Genomic DNA, 7,922 nt, shown 5'->3' on the forward strand with positions numbered 1-7,922 from the left:
GATAATAATAAAAAATAAGAACAATATTGATTAGGATGATAATAACACTAATGATAATCATTATCATAATCATTACCATAATGATTATATAAATGATAATAACAAATAATACTAATAATGATTATAATAATATCAACAAGAATAACGATACTAATAATGATGATATTGATAACAATATCGACAATATTAAAGATGAAGATTGTAATGATAATAAAGATAATGTTGATGATTATCATAATAATGATAATAATACTAACAACAATAATGAAATAATAGTAATTATAATAATAACAATAAAATTATAATGATAATAATGATAATGGCAATAATAATAATGATAATGATAATGAGGATGATAATAATAATAATAATGATAATAATAATAGTAATGATAATGATAATAGTAATGATAATAATAATGATAATAATAACAATAACGATAATAATAATGATAATAATAAAAATAACGATAATAATAATGATAATAATGATGATAATAACGCACACACATGCAACACGCACACGCACACACCCGTAGCCAGACACACAGACAAAAATAGCCACGGGCTGAGATTAGTAAACAGACACGCACACACGCAGAGGACGCCGAGAACTTGACTCAGGTTTGTTGCCTGTGATCAGCTGGTACCTTCCCTTGCAACGTCAACATGAGGACTCCTGTTGCAAGGGTATAGTGGGGAAGGGGAAGGGTGGGGGAGAGGGGGAGGGGGTGTACTCTGAATACTGAGTTTGTTGTTTAGTGAGTCGTCTCTTGAGGTGGGGGGGGGGGGCGGGAAGAAGGGGAGGAGTGTCTAATTTAATTCATGTCTTTCTGTTATAATGTAGTTTTATTTTTATTTTATTTTTTTTTTATTTTTTTTTTTTTAATGTCATCCATTTCTCTTTCTTTCTTATCTAGTCTAGTTACTTTTATCTTTTACTTTCCTTACAGATATCTATTTGTCTCTCTCTTTGATGTGTTTTTGTTACGTTTGCTTCATTTTCGTTTACACTCCCTCCCCTTCTCTCTTCTCCTTTCACGCTCTCTTTGATGCAGAAAAAATAATTTGTTTGCTGTAAAGCTTTTTCCCTCTTTCACCCTCGTTATCTACCCAGCCCTATCACTATATTATTGTATGTTTAAATGTTGTTCCTTATTCACTATCTAATCTTTTCATTTTCTTTCACACTATCCCACCTCTTCTTCCTCCTCTTTCTCTCTTTTGTTCTTTAATTGTTTACAACTTTATCTATCTATCTATTTCTCTTTCTCTCTAATTGTGCATCAGTCTCTCCTATATATTTCAGTATGTGTTGATTCCCTCTTTTCATTCACACTCTCTCCTCTATTCTCTCCCACTCCCCTCTTTCTTTCTTCCTTTCCCCTCTATCTCCTTCCCTTCCCCTGAAGACTGCACCTTGAAGCAAAACTGCAAGAATTCAAGAACACGCCTCGTGAAGCTAGTCAAATTTACGTGCTTGCAAGGACCTCCATTTCCCTTATCTGCAACAACCTTCTCCTTATGGCTCCTAGATTAGAAAGGAAAATTATGGTATTCATTTTGTGTCACCTGAGTTCCCAAACACATCAAATTTCATAAAAAGGATTTTTGGGAAGAACAGCAAGCAATATTTGGAATGGGAATCAGGGTGATTAATATATATTGTATTTACTTAGATGTTTTTTTTCTGCCTTTGTGTAACACTGTATACTTGCTTATGTGGTTTGTTTTATCTTTATAAAACATTGATGATATTAATGATAACAATAGTCATGGTGACGTTTAAAATAATAATGATAATAGCAATAGGATTACTATTATTACTACAAAAATTACTACCTTTACTACTACTGCTACGTATAAGAGTAATAAAGGTGTTAATAATGATAAATATAGTTTATAACAATATTTATGATAATAACAATAATAATAATGATAATAATAATAATGATAATAATAATAATGATATTAATAATAATAGTAATGATAATGATAATAACAACAACAATAAAATAAAGATGATGACATTAATGATATAAGTAATAATTATAATAATGATACCAACAACAACAACAATAATAACGAAAACAATTCTAATATCAATAATGGTAAAGAAAATATCAATAATGATAAAGATGACGATAATGATAGTAGTAATAGTTATAATAATAGTAATAATAATAATGATAGTAGTGATAATAATGATAATATCAATTATCATAACATAATAACAGTAATGATAATAGTAACAGAAATACCTTCAATAGCAACAATGAAAATAATAATGATAAAGCAAAAGCAATGAAGATGATAATAATGGTAATGGCAATAATGCTGATGATAATCCTTATTGTCATCATAACTATCTTTATCATTGTTATGACCATTATCATCATTATTATTGTTGTTATTATTACAGCTATCATTATTACTGTTATGATTATTCCTAGTGTATTCATCATTGATATCAGCGTTATTATTATTATTATTACTACTATTATGATGATGATCATTATTATCATTATTTTATCATTACGATCATTATTGATATTACTTTTATCATCATCCTTATCATTATCATTGATGCTTTCCTTATTAGAACTTTCGTCAACATCATTATTGTTGTTGATATTGTCATCATAATCAATAGAATTACTATCATTATCATTTATCATCATTATATCATTATCATCTTTCTGATTATCCTCATAATTATCATTAGGATGATAATGACGGTAATGATAACGAGTAGATACAGAACTGAACGTGGATGAAAATAAGAAAAATAAAAACGAAAAGGAAGATAGTGAAGAAGGAACAGGAGACGAAGAAGAAATTAAAGAAAGTGTAGAAGGAACAGAAGACGAAGGAAAAAAAGAAGGAAGTGAAGAAGAAACAGACGACGAAGAAGAAAAAGAAGAAAGTGAAGAACGAACAGAAGACGAAGAAGAAAAAGAAGAAAGTGAAGAATGAACAGAAGACGAAGAAGAAAAAGAAGAAAGTGTAGAAGGAACAGAAGACGAAGAAAATAAAGAAAGTGTAGAAGGAACAAGACGAAGAAGAAGATAAAGAAAGTGAAGAAGAAACAGAAGACGAAGAAGAAGAAGAAAAAAAAGGGAGAATGAAGTCGAAGAAAAAAAAACGAAGAGGATAAAAATAAAATAAAAATGAAACGAAATAACACAAAAGGATGATAAACAAAGAATGACTGAACACCACACACGGATCTTATACTTTGGAATCTTTACACTCTTTATAGATGCGCCAATTGCCATCCTAAATATTTTGCAAACTTCAAAACTACAACAACGACAAACGCACGAAAGACAAAACAAAACTAGAAATAGCATTATCACAATCACCCCCCCCCTTCAAAAAAAAAAAAAAAAAAAAAAATCAAATACCTTCATAGTAATAGAAGATTGTGTTCTAAGGTCATTTTTTTAACGATTCCTTGTTTGCGTTGAGCGAGCACATGAGTCGAGTGTGTTTGCGTGCAATTGAGTATTTGTGTGTTCAGTATACGTGAGCTTACACATGTGCGTGTATCTGTATGTACAGTTGCAAGGGAGTGAGGTGGGTAGGATTCTGGTGGTGTGTGTTTTGTTGGGTGGGGGTTAGGGGGTGGGGGGGGGTTGTGTGTGTGTGTGTGTGTGTGTGTGTGTGTGTGTGTGTGTGTGTGTGTGTGTGTGTGTGTGTGTGTGTGTGTGTGTGTGTGTGTGTGTGTGTTTGTATGTGTGTGTGTGTGTGTGTGTGTACGTCGTATGATTATCGGCGTTTGTAAGTGTGTGTGTTTTTCGTGTGTGAGTGTGTGTGCATATGTATCTAATATGTTAATATGCATTACCTCCCCCGCTCATTTCCCCATTTACATAGCCATTTATTTATACAAGCGTATATTCCTCCGCCGACACATCTGTATATTTCTGTCTCGGTACGTGCGCCTCGCGTCCTTCTCGAGGCCGCGGGTCGGACACTCACCCTTCAGGAGCCTCAGGAGTCTCCTCGGTCTCGTCGCTTCCCATGATTTACTCCCGTCTTCTCCGCCTCCCTTTCTTATTCTCTCTCTGCCACTTCCTCTCTCCGTTTAGTCACTCCCGAGATAATCCAGCGAGTCTTTTTAGACCTGCGTACGACGGACGGACACAAAATGGCGGCGAGTGACGGGCGTGGGTGGGTGCAGGTGCACAGAATGACTGACAGACGGTGGTGGGCGCGAGGAGGTGGGCGCTGGGGGGGAGGGGGAGGGAGGAGGAGGAACCGCCCCTCAGACCGAAGACGGGTCGGGTTACAAAGGGGGGCTGGGGAGGAAGAGGGAGGGCTGGGTTGGGGCTGGGGAAGGGGGCTGAGTAAGGGGGAAGGCATGGGGAAGGGGGTTAGGGACGGTGGGGGGCTCGAGAGGGGGAAGGTATTGGGGGAGGGGGATGGAGAAAGGGAAGGAATGGGTGTAGGGGACTGTAGATGGTTGGGGAGGAGGAAGGAAGGGGATAAGTAATGGGAAATAGGAATTCATGGGCTGGAGAGGAGGGGGAATGGAAAAGGGTGGGCAGGAGAGGAGACAAAAGGGAGGGGAAAGGAAAACGGGTGAGTGGAGGGAAGAGAGGAGGGAAGGGGAAGAAATAGTGGTGAAGAAGAGAGATCATGTAGAGGGGAGGGTGACAAAGGAGATAAAAAAGTAAGATAAATGAGGAAAAACATGAAAAAATAGAGGAAGAGAGTGAAAACAAAGAGAAATGAGGGAGGGAGCAAGGAAGGAAAGAATAAAAAAGGGGAAGTGAAGGAAGATGAGAATAAAGGAAGGAATAAAGAAAAAGGATGAAGAACGAGATGAAAGGGAAGGGACGAGGGAGGAAGAGAAACGAATAAAAGGGAAGAGACGAAGAGTGATAAATAAAACAGAAGAAGGAAGACCACACATGAAGAGGAGTAAAATAAAATAAAAAAAAGATGGGAAAGAAGGAAAGAGAAAGATTTATGAAGATGAAAGTGAGAACGGTAAACGAAAGGCAAAAAAACTAAATACAAACAGAGGCCGAAGAAGGGGGAAAAGCAAGGGATGCAAAATACTTTCTGGTTTTGATATATGTATCTTCTCGTCCTCCACTTATCCCATTACTCCACACTCACACATTTGCTTATATGCACACACACACACACACACACACACACACACACACACACACACACACACACACACACACACACACACACACACACACACACACACACACACACACACACACACACACACACACACACACACACACACACACACACACATAAACATACACGCACACACACAGTCGAAGAGAAAATGAGACATCTGATTTTATTTGAAAAGTTTATTTACAGAGCAATTTACTTGTCCTGTAAAAAAAAAATCTACTCAAACTGGTTTAACTTCTATTGATTTACGACGGCCACCAATCAAGGGTAATCTTCAGAAGGGCTACACTATATTGCACACCTTTCTTGGGTAAATTAAGAAAATATGACCTTTAAATTGCTAATTATACAAAAAACAACAACAAAAAACACTAGTGTAAAGTATGATACTTTCAATCAATTTGATCCATCATTTCCAAGTACCACAACAGGTTGCAGAAAAAAAAAAACACAGAAGCATCATCTTCTGTATTTACTTTGTTGCAGCGCTATGAAGATTATCTGCCCTTTGACAACAGATCTCTATTTTTTCGGATTAGGATCTGGGTCGTGTTGTGGCACTGTTGCTGGCGGTGTGGCAGGGACTGGCGCTGAGGATAGAGTATTGTAGTTGGCGCTAATTATGGAGCTGGAGGGATCTTGTACGAGGCAACATCTTTAATTACATTATTTCCCGCCAGGCGAGGAGGTGAGATGGGAATTCGTAGGTGGGAGGGCAGCTTTCTACTTTATGTATATATATATATATATAATTTTTTATATATATAATATATATATATATATATATATATATATATATATATATATCTTTTATATATATATATATATATATATATTTTTTTTTTTTTTTTTTTTTTTTTTTTTTTTTTTTTAACTTTCTTTTTCAGTGTTCGAGAAATATATGCATATGGGAGAATTTACATAGTGTCCAAGGTAGCAATGGACATGGACAAACATCTTAGGGACACGTGAGTAGCCTTGGAAATCTAATTAACACACTCTATGATTAGATGGCCAGGGAAGTGCAGCATCAGCATCGTGTCGTGTCACGAGGAGAAAAACACGCCCCCAATTTAAAGTAATATGAAGGTGGCACAAGTGAAGGGTGCCATGACAACAAGAGTCATAATAGGCTTGGGGAATTGTCTCCACCTCGTATGTTATGAGGAGCTGGTGTCATCATCCTGTTAATCCAACACACTTAGCCTTTTTTTTATTGGAATTAGTAATTTCATTTGTTTCGATTTCCCTTGGGCCATCTGGGAGAGAGAGAGAGAGAGAGAGAGAGAGAGAGAGAGAGAGAGAGAGAGAGAGAGAGAGAGAGAGAGAGAGAGAGAGAGAGAGAGAGAGAGAGAGAGAGAGAGAGAGAGAGAGAGGGGGAGGGGGGGGGGGGGGGGGGGGGGGGGGGGGGGGGGGGGGGGGGGGGGGGGGGGGGGGGGAGAGAGAGAGAGGGAGAGAGAGAGAGAGAGAGAGAGAGAGAGAGAGAGAGAGAGAGAGAGAGAGAGAGAGAGAGAGAGAGAGAGAGAGAGAGAGAGAGAGAGAGAGAGAGGGGGGGGGGGATGGGGAGACAGAGAGAGACAGAGAGAGACAGAGAGAAATAGAGAGAGAGAGAGACAGAGAGAAACAGAGAGAGAGAGAGACAGAGAGAGAGAGAGAGAGAGAGAGATAGAGAAGGAGAGAGAAAGAGAGAGACTGACAGTCCAACAAACAGGCGGACAGACCATCAGACAGAAAGAAGGCCGTATAGTAGACCGTTAGACAAATATCGGCGCACACACACACATACACACACACACACACACACACACACACACACACACACACATACACACACGAACACACAAACACACACTCAAAGAAAGAAAGAGAGAAAGAAAGAATGAAAGAAGAAGCAGAAAAAAAAAATCGCCAGACAGCCCAAGAAAACAAGAAAGCTTCCTAATTCATTATGAGATGATGTAAGTCGCGCCCAAAAGAAGTCGTGAGATGGCGGGGTTTCCCTCAACACGGCGGCCTGTCACTCAGTGCACCTAAACACAGAAGGGGGACTGTTTAGCTTAACTCCCCTCCACCCCTCCCCCCTCTCCTTCTGCTCTTCTTCTTCTCTCTTCTAATCATCCCTCTCCTCTTCTCCTCTCTTCTTATCCATCCCTCTTTCTCTCTCTCACCCTTTCCTATCCCTTCCTCCATCTCTCTTCTACCATCCCCAATTCCCCTCCTATCTCCCTCTCCCTCCATCTCCCCCCTCCCCTATCCTCCCTCTCCCTCCGTCTCTCCCCTCCCCCTTAGCAAGATAGCGCTGCTGCTGCCTGTCGACAAGGACGTGTTATGCGTACGACTGCAATCTGCAATCCGATCGTTGCCTCGCTCGCCGCCCAGCAAGGGAACGAGGCCGGCTGAGCGGAGGCACTGATTCGCCAGTCGTATTTTCGGGCTCCTTGTAACCAGAAGAGGAGGAGGAGGAGGAGGAGGAGGAGGAGGAGAGGGCGAGAAGGAAAGGAGGAGTAGGAGAGGAGAAGGAGGGAAGGAAGAGGAGAGAAGAAGAAGAGACAGAGAGGAGGAGGCGGTATTTTCAGGGAGAGGAGGATTGGAGGAGAAAGAGAAAAGGAGGAGGAGAGATAGGGGAGGAGGAGAGGGCGAGAAGGAAAGGAGGAGGTGGGAAGGAGAAGAAGGAAAGGAGGGGTAGGAGAGGAAAAGGAGGGAAGGGAGAGGAGAGAAGAAAAGATGGAGAGGAGGAGGCGGCATTTTAAGGTT

At 39.4% G+C, this 7,922-nt stretch overlaps 1 protein-coding gene across 1 annotated transcript in view; it reads right to left on the reverse strand.

Moving 5' to 3' along the window:
- The window catches only part of cdm (importin-13-like protein cdm), a 79,655-nt gene that overhangs the window by 71,328 nt on the left and 405 nt on the right, over positions 1–7,922 (reverse strand). The window lies entirely within an intron of this gene.

This window comes from Penaeus japonicus, unplaced genomic scaffold (genome assembly GCF_977035675.1).
Source record: "Penaeus japonicus unplaced genomic scaffold, GWHDUDI00000001_assembly GWHDUDI00000042, whole genome shotgun sequence".
Taxonomy (NCBI): Eukaryota; Metazoa; Arthropoda; class Malacostraca; order Decapoda; family Penaeidae; genus Penaeus; species Penaeus japonicus.